This window comes from Pimephales promelas, chromosome 5, assembly GCF_988280905.1.
Source record: "Pimephales promelas chromosome 5, fPimPro1.hap1.1, whole genome shotgun sequence".
Lineage (NCBI taxonomy): Eukaryota > Metazoa > Chordata > Actinopteri > Cypriniformes > Leuciscidae > Pimephales > Pimephales promelas.
The window spans coordinates 30,129,011-30,147,180 of NC_142773.1; the positions used below are offsets into that span (position 1 = coordinate 30,129,011).

The 18,170-nt window shown below is 40.7% G+C and overlaps 1 long non-coding RNA gene across 1 annotated transcript; it reads right to left on the reverse strand.

Annotated features, from left to right (window-relative positions):
* Positions 1 to 14,618: 14,618 nt before the first annotated feature.
* On the reverse strand, positions 14,619 to 16,086 carry LOC148981468 (uncharacterized). The gene is made up of 4 exons (XR_016168628.1): positions 16,067 to 16,086; positions 15,402 to 15,470; positions 15,196 to 15,269; positions 14,619 to 15,114 (listed from the first exon to the last, which is right to left on the reverse strand). It is a non-coding gene; the product is annotated as an uncharacterized LOC148981468 (long non-coding RNA).
* Between the last annotated feature and the right edge of the window lie 2,084 nt (positions 16,087 to 18,170).

Below are 18,170 nucleotides of genomic sequence, written 5' to 3' on the forward strand. Positions count from 1 at the left end.
TAAGGGGTACCACTGTCGTTTTTTTTTTTCGGGTCGAAATTTTGAGTTTCGATATCTCAGCTCTGGAAGGGTCTAGAGCCTCCATTTTGCACTCAGGACTAAGTCTCATTGCCCTCTATCAGAATCCAGAGTTTTGAGAAGATTGGGGATACTTAATTTTTCGCCCGAAAAAAAAAACGTAAGGGGTACCACTGTCGTTTTTTTTTTCTGGTCGAAATTTTGAGTTTCGATATCTCAGCTCTGGAAGGGTCTAGAGCCTCCATTTTTGCTCTCAGGACTAAGTCTCATGGCCCTCTATCAGAATCCAGAGTTTTGAGAAGATCGGGGATACTTAATTTTTCGCCTGAAAAAAAAAAACGTAAGGGGTACCACTGTCGTTTTTTTTTCGGGTCGAAATTTTGAGTTTCGATATCTCAGCTCTGGAAGGGTCTAGAGCCTCCATTTTTGCACTCAGGATTAAGTCTCATTGCCCTCTATCAGAATCCAGAGATTTGAGAAGATTGGGGAAACTTAATTTTTCGCCTCCCCAAAAAAAACGTAAGGGGTACCACTGTCGTTTTTTTTTTCGGGTCAAAATTTTGAGTTTCGATATCTCAGCTCTGGAAGGGTCTAGAGCCTCCATTTTTGCACTCAGGACTAAGTCTCATGGCCCTCTATAAGAATCCAGAGTTTTGAGAAGATTGGGGAAACTTAATTTTTCGCCCCTCCAAAAAAAACGTAAGGGGTACCACTGTCGTTTTTTTTTCGGGTCGAAATTTTGAGTTTCGATATCTCAGCTCTGGAAGGGTCTAGAGCCTGCATTTTTGCACTCAGGACTAAGTCTCATTGCCCTCTATCAGAATCCAGAGTTTTGAGAAGATTGGGGAAACTTAATTTTTCGCCCCCCCCAAAAAAAAAAACGTAAGGGGTACCACTGTCGTTTTTTTTTGGGGTCGAAATTTTGAGTTTCGATATCTCAGCTCTGGAAGGGTCTAGAGCCTCCATTTTTGCACTCAGGACTAGGTCTCATTGCCCTCTATCAGAATCCAGAGTTTTGAGAAGATTGGGGATACTTAATTTTTCGCCCGAAAAAAAAAACGTAAGGGGTACCACTGTCGTTTTTTTTTCTGGTCGAAATTTTGAGTTTCGATATCTCAGCTCTGGAAGGGTCTAGAGCCTCCATTTTTGCTCTCAGGACTAAATCTCATGGCCCTCTATCAGAATCCAGAGTTTTGAGAAGATTGGGGAAATTTAATTTTTCGCCCCTCCAAAAAAAAACGTAAGGGGTACCACTGTCTTTTTTTTTTCGGGTCGAAATTTTGAGTTTCGATATCTCAGCTCTGGAAGGTTCTAGAGCCTCCATTTTTGCACTCAGGACTAAGTCTTATTGCCCTCTATCAGAATCCAGAGTTTTGAGAAGATTGGGGATACTTAATTTTTCGCCCGAAAAAAAAAAACGTAAGGGGTACCACTGTCGTTTTTTTTTCTGGTCGAAATTTTGAGTTTCGATATCTCAGCTCTGGAAGGGTCTAGAGCCTCCATTTTTGCTCTCAGGACTAAGTCTCATGGCCCTCTATCAGAATCCAGAGTTTTGAGAAGATTGGGGAAACTTAATTTTTCGCCCCTCCAAAAAAAAACGTAAGGGGTACCACTGTCGTTTTTTTTTCGGGTCGAAATTTTGAGTTTCGATATCTCAGCCCTGGAAGGGTCTAGAGCCTCCATTTTTGCACTCAGGACTAAGTCTCATTGCCCTCTATCAGAATCCAGAGTTTTGAGAAGATTGGGGAAACTTAATTTTTCGCCTCCCCAAAAAAAAAGTAAGGGGTACCACTGTCGTTTTTTTTTTTTCGGGTCGAAATTTTGAGTTTCGATATCTCAGCTCTGGAAGCGTCTAAAGCCTCCATTTTTGCACTCAGGACTAAGTCTCATTGCCCTCTATCAGAATCCAGAGTATTGAGAAGATTGGGGATACTTAATTTTTCGCCCGAAAAAAAAAACGTAAGGGGTACCACTGTCGTTTTTTTTTCTGGTCGAAATTTTGAGTTTTGATATCTCAGCTCTGGAAGGGTCGAGAGCCTCCATTTTTGCACTCAGTACTAAGTCTCATTGCCCTCTATCAGAATCCAGAGTTTTGAGAAGATCGGGGAAACTTAATTCCCCCCCCCCCCCCCAAAAAAAACGTAAGGGGTACCACTGTCGTTTTTTTTTCTGGTCGAAATTTTGAGTTTCGATATCTCAGCTCTGGAAGGGTCTAGAGCCTCCATTTTTGCACTCAGGACTAAGTCTCATTGCCCTCTATCAGAATCCAGAGTTTTGAGAAGATTGGGGAAACTTAATTTTTCGCCCCTCCAAAAAAAACGTAGGGGGCACCACTGTCGTTTTTTTTTTTCGGGTCGAAATTTTGAGTTTCGATATCTCAGCTCTGGAAGGGTCTAGAGCCTCCATTTTTGCACTCAGGACTAAGTCTCATTGCCCTCTATCAGAATCCAGAGTTTTGAGAAGATTGGGGAAACTTAATTTTTCACCCCCCCAAAAAAACGTAAGGGGTACCACTGTCGTTTTTTTTTTTCGGGTCGAAATTTTGAGTTTCGATATCTCAGCTCTGGAAGGGTCTAGAGCCTCCATTTTGCACTCAGGACTAAGTCTCATTGCCCTCTATCAGAATCCAGAGTTTTGAGAAGATTGGGGATACTTAATTTTTCGCCCGAAAAAAAAAACGTAAGGGGTACCACTGTCGTTTTTTTTTTCTGGTCGAAATTTTGAGTTTCGATATCTCAGCTCTGGAAGGGTCTAGAGCCTCCATTTTTGCTCTCAGGACTAAGTCTCATGGCCCTCTATCAGAATCCAGAGTTTTGAGAAGATTGGGGAAACTTAATTTTTCGCCTGAAAAAAAAAACGTACGGGGTACCACTGTCGTTTTTTTTTTCTGGTCGAAATTTTGAGTTTCCATATCTCAGCTCTGGAAGGGTCTAGAGCCTCCATTTTTGCTCTCAGGACTAAGTCTCATGGCCCTCTATCAGAATCCAGAGTTTTGAGAAGATTGGGGAAACTTAATTTTTCGCCCCTCCAAAAAAAACGTAAGGGGTACCACTGTCGTTTTTTTTTTTTCGGGTCGAAATTTTGAGTTTCGATATCTCAGCTCTGGAAGGGTCTAGAGCCTCCATTTTTGCACTCAGGACTAAGTCTCATTGCCCTCTATCAGAATCCAGAGTTTTGAGAAGATCGGGGATACTTAATTTTTCGCCTGAAAAAAAAAAACGTAAGGGGTACCACTGTCGTTTTTTTTTCGGGTCGAAATTTTGAGTTTCGATATCTCAGCTCTGGAAGGGTCTAGAGCCTCCATTTTTGCACTCAGGATTAAGTCTCATTGCCCTCTATCAGAATCCAGAGATTTGAGAAGATTGGGGAAACTTAATTTTTCGCCTCCCCAAAAAAAACGTAAGGGGTACCACTGTCGTTTTTTTTTTTCGGGTCAAAATTTTGAGTTTCGATATCTCAGCTCTGGAAGGGTCTAGAGCCTCCATTTTTGCACTCAGGACTAAGTCTCATGGCCCTCTATAAGAATCCAGAGTTTTGAGAAGATTGGGGAAACTTAATTTTTCGCCCCTCCAAAAAAAACGTAAGGGGTACCACTGTCGTTTTTTTTTTCGGGTCGAAATTTTGAGTTTCGATATCTCAGCTCTGGAAGGGTCTAGAGCCTCCATTTTTGCTCTCAGGACTAAGTCTCATGGCCCTCTATCAGAATCCAGAGTTTTGAGAAGATTGGGGAAACTTAATTTTTCGCCTGAAAAAAAAACGTAAGGGGTACCACTGTCGTTTTTTTTTTTCTGGTCGAAATTTTGAGTTTCCATATCTCAGCTCTGGAAGGGTCTAGAGCCTCCATTTTTGCTCTCAGGACTAAGTCTCATGGCCCTCTATCAGAATCCAGAGTTTTGAGAAGATTGGGGAAACTTAATTTTTCGCCCCTCCAAAAAAAACGTAAGGGGTACCACTGTCGTTTTTTTTTTTTCGGGTCGAAATTTTGAGTTTCGATATCTCAGCTCTGGAAGGGTCTAGAGCCTCCATTTTTGCACTCAGGACTAAGTCTCATTGCCCTCTATCAGAATCCAGAGTTTTGAGAAGATCGGGGATACTTAATTTTTCGCCTGAAAAAAAAAAACGTAAGGGGTACCACTGTCGTTTTTTTTTCGGGTCGACATTTTGAGTTTCGATATCTCAGCTCTGGAAGGGTCTAGAGCCTCCATTTTTGCACTCAGGATTAAGTCTCATTGCCCTCTATCAGAATCCAGAGATTTGAGAAGATTGGGGAAACTTAATTTTTCGCCTCCCCAAAAAAAACGTAAGGGGTACCACTGTCGTTTTTTTTTTTCGGGTCAAAATTTTGAGTTTCGATATCTCAGCTCTGGAAGGGTCTAGAGCCTCCATTTTTGCACTCAGGACTAAGTCTCATGGTCCTCTATAAGAATCCAGAGTTTTGAGAAGATTGGGGAAACTTAATTTTTCGCCCCTCCAAAAAAAACGTAAGGGGTACCACTGTCGTTTTTTTTTCGGGTCGAAATTTTGAGTTTCGATATCTCAGCTCTGGAAGGGTCTAGAGCCTACATTTTTGCACTCAGGACTAAGTCTCATTGCCCTCTATCAGAATCCAGAGTTTTGAGAAGATTGGGGAAACTTAATTTTTCGCCCCCCCCCCCAAAAAAACGTAAGGGGTACCACTGTCGTTTTTTTTGGGGGTCGAAATTTTGAGTTTCGATATCTCAGCTCTGGAAGGTTCTAGAGCCTCCATTTTTGCACTCAGGACTAGGTCTCATTGCCCTCTATCAGAATCCAGAGTTTTGAGAAGATTGGGGATACTTAATTTTTCGCCCGAAAAAAAAAACGTAAGGGGTACCACTGTCGTTTTTTTTTCTGGTCGAAATTTTGAGTTTCGATATCTCAGCTCTGGAAGGGTCTAGAGCCTCCATTTTTGCTCTCAGGACTAAATCTCATGGCCCTCTATCAGAATCCAGAGTTTTGAGAAGATTGGGGAAATTTAATTTTTCGCCCCTCCAAAAAAAACGTAAGGGGTACCACTGTCTTTTTTTTTTCGGGTCGAAATTTTGAGTTTCGATATCTCAGCTCTGGAAGGTTCTAGAGCCTCCATTTTTGCACTCAGGACTAAGTCTTATTGCCCTCTATCAGAATCCAGAGTTTTGAGAAGATTGGGGATACTTAATTTTTCGCCCGAAAAAAAAAAACGTAAGGGGTACCACTGTCGTTTTTTTTTCTGGTCGAAATTTTGAGTTTCGATATCTCAGCTCTGGAAGGGTCTAGAGCCTCCATTTTTGCTCTCAGGACTAAGTCTCATGGCCCTCTATCAGAATCCAGAGTTTTGAGAAGATTGGGGAAACTTAATTTTTCGCCCCTCCAAAAAAAACGTAAGGGGTACCACTGTCGTTTTTTTTTCGGGTCGAAATTTTGAGTTTCGATATCTCAGCCCTGGAAGGGTCTAGAGCCTCCATTTTTGCACTCAGGACTAAGTCTCATTGCCCTCTATCAGAATCCAGAGTTTTGAGAAGATTGGGGAAACTTAATTTTTCGCCTCCCCCAAAAAAAAGTAAGGGGTACCACTGTCGTTTTTTTTTTCGGGTCGAAATTTTGAGTTTCGATATCTCAGCTCTGGAAGCGTCTAAAGCCTCCATTTTTGCACTCAGGACTAAGTCTCATTGCCCTCTATCAGAATCCAGAGTATTGAGAAGATTGGGGATACTTAATTTTTCGCCCGAAAAAAAAAACGTAAGGGGTACCACTGTCGTTTTTTTTTCTGGTCGAAATTTTGAGTTTTGATATCTCAGCTCTGGAAGGGTCGAGAGCCTCCATTTTTGCACTCAGTACTAAGTCTCATTGCCCTCTATCAGAATCCAGAGTTTTGAGAAGATCGGGGAAACTTAATTCCCCCCACCCCCCCCCCCAAAAAAAAACGTAAGGGGTACCACTGTCGTTTTTTTTTCTGGTCGAAATTTTGAGTTTCGATATCTCAGCTCTGGAAGGGTCTAGAGCCTCCATTTTTGCACTCAGGACTAAGTCTCATTGCCCTCTATCAGAATCCAGAGTTTTGAGAAGATTGGGGAAACTTAATTTTTCGCCTCCCCAAAAAAAACGTAAGGGGTACCACTGTCGTTTTTTTTTTTTCGGGTCGAAATTTTGAGTTTCGATATCTCAGCTCTGGAAGGGTCTAGAGCCTCAATTTTGCACTCAGGAATAAGTCTCATTGCCCTCTATCAGAATCCAGAGTTTTGAGAAGATTGGGGATACTTAATTTTTTGCCCGAAAAAAAAAACCGTAAGGGGTACCACTGTCATTTTTTTTTTCTGGTCGAAATTTTGAGTTTCCATATCTCAGCTCTGGAAGGGTCTAGAGCCTCCATTTTTGTTCTCAGGATTAAGTCTCATTGCCCTCTATCAGAATCCAGAGTTTTGACAAGATTGGGGAAACTTAATTTTTCACCCCCCCAAAAAAACGTAAGGGGTACCACTGTCGTTTTTTTTTCGGGTCGAAATTTTGAGTTTCGATATCTCAGCTCTGGAAGGGTCTAGAGCCTCCATTTTGCACTCAGGACTAAGTCTCATTGCCCTCTATCAGAATCCAGAGTTTTGAGAAGATTGGGGATACTTAATTTTTCGCCCGAAAAAAAAAACGTAAGGGGTACCACTGTCGTTTTTTTTCTGGTCGAAATTTTGAGTTTCGATATCTCAGCTCTGGAAGGGTCTAGAGCCTCCATTTTTGCTCTCAGGACTAAGTCTCATGGCCCTCTATCAGAATCCAGAGTTTTGAGAAGATTGGGGAAACTTAATTTTTCGCCTGAAAAAAAAAACGTACGGGGTACCACTGTCGTTTTTTTTTTTCTGGTCGAAATTTTGAGTTTCCATATCTCAGCTCTGGAAGGGTCTAGAGCCTCCATTTTTGCTCTCAGGACTAAGTCTCATGGCCCTCTATCAGAATCCAGAGTTTTGAGAAGATTGGGGAAACTTAATTTTTCGCCCCTCCAAAAAAAACGTAAGGGGTACCACTGTCGTTTTTTTTTTTTCGGGTCGAAATTTTGAGTTTCGATATCTCAGCTCTGGAAGGGTCTAGAGCCTCCATTTTTGCACTCAGGACTAAGTCTCATTGCCCTCTATCAGAATCCAGAGTTTTGAGAAGATCGGGGATACTTAATTTTTCGCCTAAAAAAAAAAACGTAAGGGGTACCACTGTCGTTTTTTTTTCGGGTCGAAATTTTGAGTTTCGATATCTCAGCTCTGGAAGGGTCTAGAGCCTCCATTTTTGCACTCAGGATTAAGTCTCATTGCCCTCTATCAGAATCCAGAGATTTGAGAAGATTGGGGAAACTTAATTTTTCGCCTCCCCAAAAAAAACGTAAGGGGTACCACTGTCGTTTTTTTTTTCGGGTCAAAATTTTGAGTTTCGATATCTCAGCTCTGGAAGGGTCTAGAGCCTCCATTTTTGCACTCAGGACTAAGTCTCATGGCCCTCTATAAGAATCCAGAGTTTTGAGAAGATTGGGGAAACTTAATTTTTCGCCCCTCCAAAAAAAACGTAAGGGGTACCACTGTCGTTTTTTTTTCGGGTCGAAATTTTGAGTTTCGATATCTCAGCTCTGGAAGGGTCTAGAGCCTCCATTTTTGCTCTCAGGACTAAGTCTCATGGCCCTCTATCAGAATCCAGAGATTTGAGAAGATTGGGGAAACTTAATTTTTCGCCTCCCCAAAAAAAACGTAAGGGGTACCACTGTCGTTTTTTTTTTTCGGGTCAAAATTTTGAGTTTCGATATCTCAGCTCTGGAAGGGTCTAGAGCCTACATTTTTGCACTCAGGACTAAGTCTCATTGCCCTCTATCAGAATCCAGAGTTTTGAGAAGATTGGGGAAACTTAATTTTTCGCCCCCCCCCCAAAAAAAACGTAAGGGGTACCACTGTCGTTTTTTTTGGGGGTCGAAATTTTGAGTTTCGATATCTCAGCTCTGGAAGGTTCTAGAGCCTCCATTTTTGCACTCAGGACTAGGTCTCATTGCCCTCTATCAGAATCCAGAGTTTTGAGAAGATTGGGGATACTTAATTTTTCGCCCGAAAAAAAAAACGTAAGGGGTACCACTGTCGTTTTTTTTTCTGGTCGAAATTTTGAGTTTCGATATCTCAGCTCTGGAAGGGTCTAGAGCCTCCATTTTTGCTCTCAGGACTAAGTCTCATGGCCCTCTATCAGAATCCAGAGTTTTGAGAAGATTGGGGAAACTTAATTTTTCGCCCCTCCAAAAAAAACGTAAGGGGTACCACTGTCGTTTTTTTTTCGGGTCGAAATTTTGAGTTTCGATATCTCAGCCCTGGAAGGGTCTAGAGCCTCCATTTTTGCACTCAGGACTAAGTCTCATTGCCCTCTATCAGAATCCAGAGTTTTGAGAAGATTGGGGAAACTTAATTTTTCGCCTCCCCAAAAAAAAAATAAGGGGTACCACTGTCGTTTTTTTTTTTTCGGGTCGAAATTTTGAGTTTCGATATCTCAGCTCTGGAAGCGTCTAAAGCCTCCATTTTTGCACTCAGGACTAAGTCTCATTGCCCTCTATCAGAATCCAGAGTATTGAGAAGATTGGGGATACTTAATTTTTCGCCCGAAAAAAAAAACGTAAGGGGTACCACTGTCGTTTTTTTTTCTGGTCGAAATTTTGAGTTTTGATATCTCAGCTCTGGAAGGGTCGAGAGCCTCCATTTTTGCACTCAGTACTAAGTCTCATTGCCCTCTATCAGAATCCAGAGTTTTGAGAAGATCGGGGAAACTTAATTCCCACCCCCCCCCCCCCAAAAAAAACGTAAGGGGTACCACTGTCGTTTTTTTTTCTGGTCGAAATTTTGAGTTTCGATATCTCAGCTCTGGAAGGGTCTAGAGCCTCCATTTTTGCACTCAGGACTAAGTCTCATTGCCCTCTATCAGAATCCAGAGTTTTGAGAAGATTGGGGAAACTTAATTTTTCGCCTCCCCAAAAAAAACGTAAGGGGTACCACTGTCGTTTTTTTTTTTTCGGGTCGAAATTTTGAGTTTCGATATCTCAGCTCTGGAAGGGTCTAGAGCCTCCATTTTGCACTCAGGAATAAGTCTCATTGCCCTCTATCAGAATCCAGAGTTTTGAGAAGATTGGGGATACTTAATTTTTTGCCCGAAAAAAAAAACCGTAAGGGGTACCACTGTCATTTTTTTTTTCTGGTCGAAATTTTGAGTTTCCATATCTCAGCTCTGGAAGGGTCTAGAGCCTCCATTTTTGTTCTCAGGACTAAGTCTCATGGCCCTCTATCAGAATCCAGAGTTTTGAGAAGATTGGGGAAACTTAATTTTTTGCCCCTCCAAAAAAAACGTAAGGGGTACCACTGTCGTTTTTTTTTTCGGGTCGAAATTTTGAGTTTCGATATCTCAGCCCTGGAAGGTTCTAGAGCCTCCATTTTTGCACTCAGGACTAAGTCTTATTGCCCTCTATCAGAATCCAGAGTTTTGAGAAGATTGGGGATACTTAATTTTTCGCCCGAAAAAAAAAAACGTAAGGGGTACCACTGTCGTTTTTTTTTTCTGGTCGAAATTTTGAGTTTCGATATCTCAGCTCTGGAAGGGTCTAGAGCCTCCATTTTTGCTCTCAGGACTAAGTCTCATGGCCCTCTATCAGAATCCAGAGTTTTGAGAAGATTGGGGAAACTTAATTTTTCGCCCCTCCAAAAAAAACGTAAGGGGTACCACTGTCGTTTTTTTTTCGGGTCGAAATTTTGAGTTTCGATATCTCAGCCCTGGAAGGGTCTAGAGCCTCCATTTTTGCACTCAGGACTAAGTCTCATTGCCCTCTATCAGAATCCAGAGTTTTGAGAAGATTGGGGAAACTTAATTTTTCGCCTCCCCAAAAAAAAAGTAAGGGGTACTACTGTCGTTTTTTTTTTTTCGGGTCGAAATTTTGAGTTTCGATATCTCAGCTCTGGAAGCGTCTAAAGCCTCCATTTTTGCACTCAGGACTAAGTCTCATTGCCCTCTATCAGAATCCAGAGTATTGAGAAGATTGGGGATACTTAATTTTTCGCCCGAAAAAAAAAACGTAAGGGGTACCACTGTCGTTTTTTTTTCTGGTCGAAATTTTGAGTTTTGATATCTCAGCTCTGGAAGGGTCGAGAGCCTCCATTTTTGCACTCAGTACTAAGTCTCATTGCCCTCTATCAGAATCCAGAGTTTTGAGAAGATCGGGGAAACTTAATTCCCCCCCCCCCCCCCCAAAAAAAAAACGTAAGGGGTACCACTGTCGTTTTTTTTTCTGGTCGAAATTTTGAGTTTCGATATCTCAGCTCTGGAAGGGTCTAGAGCCTCCATTTTTGCACTCAGGACTAAGTCTCATTGCCCTCTATCAGAATCCAGAGTTTTGAGAAGATTGGGGAAACTTAATTTTTCGCCTCCCCAAAAAAAACGTAAGGGGTACCACTGTCGTTTTTTTTTTTTTCGGGTCGAAATTTTGAGTTTCGATATCTCAGCTCTGGAAGGGTCTAGAGCCTCCATTTTGCACTCAGGAATAAGTCTCATTGCCCTCTATCAGAATCCAGAGTTTTGAGAAGATTGGGGATACTTAATTTTTTGCCCGAAAAAAAAAAACCGTAAGGGGTACCACTGTCATTTTTTTTTTTCTGGTCGAAATTTTGAGTTTCCATATCTCAGCTCTGGAAGGGTCTAGAGCCTCCATTTTTGTTCTCAGGACTAAGTCTCATGGCCCTCTATCAGAATCCAGAGTTTTGAGAAGATTGGGGATACTTAATTTTTTGCCCGAAAAAAAAAACCGTAAGGGGTACCACTGTCATTTTTTTTTTCTGGTCGAAATTTTGAGTTTCCATATCTCAGCTCTAGAAAGGGTCTAGAGCCTCCATTTTTGTTCTCAGGACTAAGTCTCATGGCCCTCTATCAGAATCCAGAGTTTTGAGAAGATTGGGGAAACTTAATTTTTTGCCCCTCCAAAAAAAACGTAAGGGGTACCACTGTCGTTTTTTTTTTCGGGTCGAAATTTTGAGTTTCGATATCTCAGCCCTGGAAGGGTCTAGAGCCTCCATTTTTGCACTCAGGACTAAATATCACTGCCCTCTATCAGAATCCAGAGTTTTGAGAAGATTGGGGAAACTTAATTTTTCGCCTCCCCCAAAAAAACGTAAGGGGTACCACTGTCGTTTTTTTTTTTTCGGGTCGAAATTTTGAGTTTCGATATCTCAGCTCTGGAAGCGTCTAGAGCCTCCATTTTTGCACTCAGGACTAAGTCTCATTGCCCTCTATCAGAATCCAGAGTTTTGAGAAGATTGGGGATACTTAATTTTTCGCCCGAAAAAAAAAACGTAAGGGGTACCACTGTCGTTTTTTTTTTTCTGGTCGAAATTTTGAGTTTCGATATCTCAGCTCTGGAAGGGTCTAGAGCCTCCATTTTTGCACTCAGGACTAAGTCTCATTGCCCTCTATCAGAATCCAGAGTTTTGAGAAGATTGGGGAAACTTAATTTTTCTTCCCCCCCCCCCAAAAAAAACGTAAGGGGTACCACTGTCGTTTTTTTTTTCGGGTCGAAATTTTGAGTTTCGATATCTCAGCTCTGGAAGGGTCTAGAGCCTCCATTTTTGCACTCAGGACTAAGTCTCATTGTCCTTTATAAGAATCCAGAGTGTTGAGAAGATTGGGGAAACTTAATTTTTCGCCTCCCCAAAAAAAACGTAAGGGGTACCACTGTCGTTTTTTTTTTCTGGTCGAAATTTTGAGTTTCCATATCTCAGCTCTGGAAGGGTCTAGAGCCTCCATTTTTGCTCTCAGGACTAAGTCTCATGGCCCTCTATCAGAATCCAGAGTTTTGAGAAGATTGGGGAAACTTAATTTTTTGCCCGAAAAAGAAAACCGTAAGGGGTACCACTGTCGTTTTTTTTTCTGGTCGAAATTTTGAGTTTCCATATCTCAGCTCTGGAAGGGTCTAGAGCCTCCATTTTTGCTCTCAGGACTAAGTCTCATTGCCCTCTATCAGAATCCAGAGTTTTGAGAAGATTGGGGAAACGTAATTCCCCCCCCCCCCAAAAAAAAAACGTAAGGGGTACCACTGTCGTTTTTTTTTCGGGTTGAAATTTTGAGTTTCGATATCTCAGCTCTGGAAGGGTCTAGAGCCTCAATTTTTGCACTCAGGACTAAGTCTCATTGCCCTCTATCAGAATCCAGAGTTTTGAGAAGATTGGGGAAACTTAATTTTTCGCCTCGCCAAAAAAAACGTAAGGGGTACCACTGTCGTTTTTTTTTTCGGGGCGAAATTTTGAGTTTCGATATCTCAGCTCTGGAAGGGTCTAGAGCCTCCATTTTTGCACTCAGGACTAAGTCTCATTGCCCTCTATCAGAATCCAGAGTTTTGAGAAGATTGGGGAAAATTAATTTTTCGCCCCCCCAAAAAAAATGTAAGGGGTACCACTGTCGTTTTTTTTTTCGGGTCGAAATTTTGAGTTTCGATATCTCAGCTCTGGAAGGGTCTAGAGCCTCCATTTTTGCACTCAGGACTAAGTCTCATTGCCCTCTATCAGAATCCAGAGTTTTGAGAAGATTGGGGATACTTAATTTTTCGCCTGAAAAAAAAAAACGTAAGGGGTACCACTGTCGTTTTTTTTTTTTCGGGTCGAAATTTGGAGTTTCGATATCTCAGCTCTGGAAGAGTCTAGAGCCTCCATTTTTGCACTCAGGACTAAGTCTCATTGCCCTCTATCAGAATCCAGAGTTTTGAGAACATTGGGGATACTTAATTTTTCGCCTCCCCAAAAAAAACGTAAGGGGTACCACTGTCGTTTTTTTTTCGAGTCGAAATTTTGAGTTTCGATATCTCAGCTCTGGAAGGGTCTAGAGCCTCCATTTTTGCACTCAGGACTAAGTCTCATGGCCCTCTATCAGAATCCAGAGTTTTGAGAAGATTGGGGAAACTTAATTTTTCGCCTCCCCAAAAAAAACGTAAGGGGTACCACTGTCGTTTTTTTTTCGAGTCGAAATTTTGAGTTTCGATATCTCAGCTCTGGAAGGGTCTAGAGCCTACATTTTTGCTCTCAGGACTAAGTCTCATGGCCCTCTATCAGAATCCAGAGTTTTGAGAAGATTGGGGAAACTTAATTTTTCACCCCCCCAAAAAAAACGTAAGGGGTACCACTGTCGTTTTTTTTTTTCGGGTCGAAATTTTGAGTTTCGATATCTCAGCTCTGGAAGGGTCTAGAGCCTCCATTTTTGCACTCAGGACCATGGCTGCGTCCAAAACCGCATACTCAATGAGTAGGTACTTAATTTCAATAAGTACTTACTCAACGAGCGCTAAAAGAGTAGGTACTTTATAGCCGGGTTGTCCACAAACCGAAGGGTTGGTGGTTCAATCCTCGGTTCCACCTGACCAAGTGTCGAGGTGTCCATGAGCAAGACACCTAACCCCAGCTGCTCCCGACGAGCTGGCTGGCGCCTTGCATGGCTGACACCGCCGTCGGTGTATGAATGTGTGTGTGAATGGGTGAATGTGAGGCAATATGTAAAGCGCTTTGGTGGCCATTAGGTCTATGAAAGCGCTATATAAATGCAGTCCATTTACCATTTAGCCAAATCTCGTTGAGTATGAATGAGAACCGGACATCTGCCATGTTGACGTTATCATGTGACCTACTACGACGCGTTATCATCATATCACAAGCGCAAAGAAATGAACAGCGACACGTTTAATTCTTCTATCTATAAATATCTTGACATTGATGAAACTTGCTCATTTTGTTGTGGTATTGTTGAAGAATCAGCTGGCCATTCATTTTGTGAATACATTTAAGGTTGATTTAAGTTGTTATAGCTATTTTAAACCCTAATGTGACCCACAGTGTTATTCTTATAACGATATTTTTTTTTATTAAGAAACCCCCAAATCGTCACCTCTTGAATATACAGTATGTTGTTAATTTCTTTATTTTATACCCAAAATGTTTCTCCTTTAAGTTTTCCTCCTTTTCTTGATGAATTTACCTCGTTTCATCCCTCAGGATCCCTCATCCCTCTGCCTATAACAACAACAAAACAACAACATTTTTCATGTATTATGAAGAACTATTTAAAGATATTTAGCCTTGTTATTGTTCCTTTTCCCTATATTATGATGTAAACAAACCAATGATCTTTATGTTTTCTGTTTTGTCATTATGACTATTATGGTATCTTTCCATGATCTTGTATGTAATACGTTTATAAGTGAGCGACAGGTGTACTAACACTTCATAACATCAGTGACTCGACAGCACAACCTAGAACAGTTTTCCTCTGCGTTTGTAATGTCTGCACAAAGGAGACGGGCAGCTGCTCGAAGATCTCTTTTGGAGAAAACTGTTGATTTTATACTCGAAAAATGTAAGTATCACTCCTTAAAAATTAATATTACCTCAGAATGAATTGCATTGTTAGCCCACCCCAAAACTTAAACAAAATAATAATATTAAATGCTGACCAACACTTAATTATATAACTTTTTTATATACTAAAAATATAATTTAATATAACAAGCAAATTTTAATTTGTTTCGTCATATGACAGTTATGCATAAATACATTTATATTCATAAATGCAGTGAAACATCTCAATTATCAGTCAATCGATGAATTAATGGATACATTAAATAAATAATTACATTTTATATACTGACAACAATAATAAAAATGAATAAATGAGTAAAAGAACAAATAAAAGTAACCATCACAATAAACAAATGCATTATACAAGTCAACAACACATGAAACAAAGCTTTATTCAAACTACAAACATGTATTTACAGCCGTTGAACACCACATCATGCTGACTCAACACAGCGGTTCCCATTCTGCAGCTTTATTCTGATGAATTCACCAGAGGGGACTGTGCCTTCTTCCCAGAGCTTGATGTTGTGCTGCGCTTCACAATCTGCGGCAATAAGGGCAGGTGGAGCGATAGAGGGTCTTGTAAGGGCAGGTGGAGAGATCGAGGGTCTCGTAAAGGCAGGTGGAGAGATGGAGGGACTCATCCATGGCACCACTTCCAGGATGCACCTCTGGGCTCCTCATCCTCAGTGCTCACACCAGTCTGCAGACATTTCAGATCCTACAAAAATGCACAAACATTATACAAAAGCAGTCATTTTAACACAATGTCATTTGATTTATCTATTAAAAATAACCTTACTTTATATTTGAGTAAAATCCCTAAAACAAATGCTGCCATCATCTTTCCTTGCAGGTCCTGCTCCACCACAAAAGCTATGCAGCAAATGCACAGAAATCAAGAATCAGAAAAGTGTTGTAATTTCTCTACTTGAATTTACAATAATTCAAATAAACTACAATTTAAGATTGAATAGATTTTGTTATCCATTTCTGTAGTATACTCACCCAAAGCCTTTGATGACAGCATTCAGCATCATGAGCCTCTCTCCACCGGATAAACACACGCGTGTTCTTCTGTCCTTGTAACATACAGACAAGATTCACATTATGAGCTCAACACTGAATTTACATGCTGAGGTTGATGTGTTAACTCACTTTTAATCCAACTTAAATGTTCATTAATATATCAACACTAATAAGGGACAAATTAAATATAACATATTTAGTTACTTTATAGATTTGTTTATTTACCGTATTTACAGCACATTTGTCTAATGTAAGTAGTGTTGACAACAGTGAATTATCCTTCATAATAGCACTTAGCACACATAACGTTACATCACTCAGATGTATTTTTCATGTTGGGATGTGCTCATCTGCAATACTTAAACAATATTTTCATTTCAGATGTAAATAGACATTTTAAATAAGCGTGTTTAAGATGTAACGTTATTTGGTTATGTAAATCCATTTTAGAAACTTACGTGTAGCCTACTTACTGGAGCTCCCCTGTTTAACTAACTAATAAAACATGTGTTTACAGCAAAATCACAACTATACTATACTGTCTAAGTCCTTTAGACCTTCAACAGTTAAAACGTTTACTCTATAGTAGTTTAACACATACGATTTAAACACATTTCGTGGTTCCAGGTTCCGTGTTTACTCACATTTGAAAACCCCCTGCTTCTTTTTTTTTTATTTATTTATTTATTTATTTTTTATTTCAAGAATTACAATTACAGTCATGGGTACATTGAATAAACTAAATTAAAAAAAACAAGAACTGATCTCTGCGATGTTGATAATGACGAATGCTCTCCTGTGGCCTCCTGGGATAGAAGAGTATCCATCGGATGAACACTCAAAAATCTTGGCGAAAGCAGGAGATCATCCGGGAACTTCTCGCCTACTCTTTTATGAGTACTGAGGTTTCAGACATACTACTCCTTTCAAATACTGTTTTCCCCTACTATATAGTACGAAAGTAGGAATATTCGGACGTACTATAAGTATACGTATGCCCGAATCTCGCGATAATTAGTACGTCACTCTGGTAATTCTCGCCTACTCTTTATGGATACTAAGGATTCGGACATACTTATTCGCTCGCCTACTGCTTTTCCCCTACTATATAGTAGGGAAGTATGCGGTTTCGGACGCAGCCCATGTCTCATTGCCCTCTATCAGAATCCAGAGTTTTGAGAAGATTGGGGATACTTAATTTTTGAAAAAAAAAAAAAACGTAAGGGGTACCACTGTCGTTTTTTTTTTCTGGTCGAAATTTTGAGTTTCCATATCTCAGCTCTGGAAGGGTCTAGAGCCTCCATTTTTGCTCTCAGGACTAAGTCTCATGGCCCTCTATCAGAATCCAGAGTTTTGAGAAGATTGTGGAAACTTAATTTTTCGCCCCTCCAAAAAAAACGTAAGGGGTACTACTGTCGTTTTTTTTTTCTGGTCGAAATTTTGAGTTTCGATATCTCAGCTCTGGAAGGGTCTAGAGCCTCCATTTTTGCACTCAGGACTAAGTCTCATTGCCCTCTATCAGAATCCAGAGTTTTGAGAAGATTGGGGAAACTTAATTTTTCGCCCCCCCCCCCCCCCCAAAAAAAAAACGTAAGAGGTACCACTGTCGTTTTTTTTTTTTTCGGGTCGAAATTTTGAGTTTCGATATCTCAGCTCTGGAAGGGTCTAGAGCCTCCATTTTTGCACTCAGGACTAAGTCTCATTGCCCTCTATCAGAATCCAGAGTTCTGAGAAGATTGGGGATACTTAATTTTTCGCCCGAAAAAAAAAACGTAAGGGGGACCACTGTCGTTTTTTTTTTCTGGTCGAAATTTTGAGTTTCGATATCTCAGCTCTGGAAGGGTCTAGAGCCTCCATTTTTGCACTCAGGACTAAGTCTCATTGCCCTCTATCAGAATCCAGAGTTTTGAGAAGATTGGGGAAACTTAATTTTTCGCCCCCCCCCCCCCAAAAAAAACGTAAGGGGTACCACTGTCGTTTTTTTTTTTTCGGGTCGAAATTTTGAGTTTCGATATCTCAGCTCTGGAAGGGTTTAGAGCCTCCATTTTTGCACTCAGGACTAAGTCTCATTGCCCTCTATCAGAATCCAGAGTTTTGAGAAGATCGGGGATACTTAATTTTTCGCCTGAAAAAAAAAAAAACGTAAGGGGTACCACTGTCGTTTTTTTTTTCTGGTCGAAATTTTGAGTTTCGATATCTCAGCTCTGGAAGGGTCTAGAGCCTCCATTTTTGCACTCAGGACTAAGTCTCATTGCCCTCTATCAGAATCCAGAGTTTTGAGAAGATTGGGGAAACTTAATTTTTCGCCCCTCCAAAAAAAACGTAGGGGGCACCACTGTCGTTTTTTTTTTTCGGGTCGAAATTTTGAGTTTCGATATCTCAGCTCTGGAAGGGTCTAGAGCCTCCATTTTTGCACTCAGGACTAAGTCTCATTGCCCTCTATCAGAATCCAGAGTTTTGAGAAGATTGGGGAAACTTAATTTTTCACCCCCCAAAAAAACGTAAGGGGTACCACTGTCGTTTTTTTTTCAGGTCGAAATTTTGAGTTTCGATATCTCAGCTCTGGAAGGGTCTAGAGCCTCCATTTTGCACTCAGGACTAAGTCTCATTGCCCTCTATCAGAATCCAGAGTTTTGAGAAGATTGGGGATACTTAATTTTTCGAGCGAAAAAAAAAACGTAAGGGGTACCACTGTCGTTTTTTTTTTCTGGTCGAAATTTTGAGTTTCGATATCTCAGCTCTGGAAGG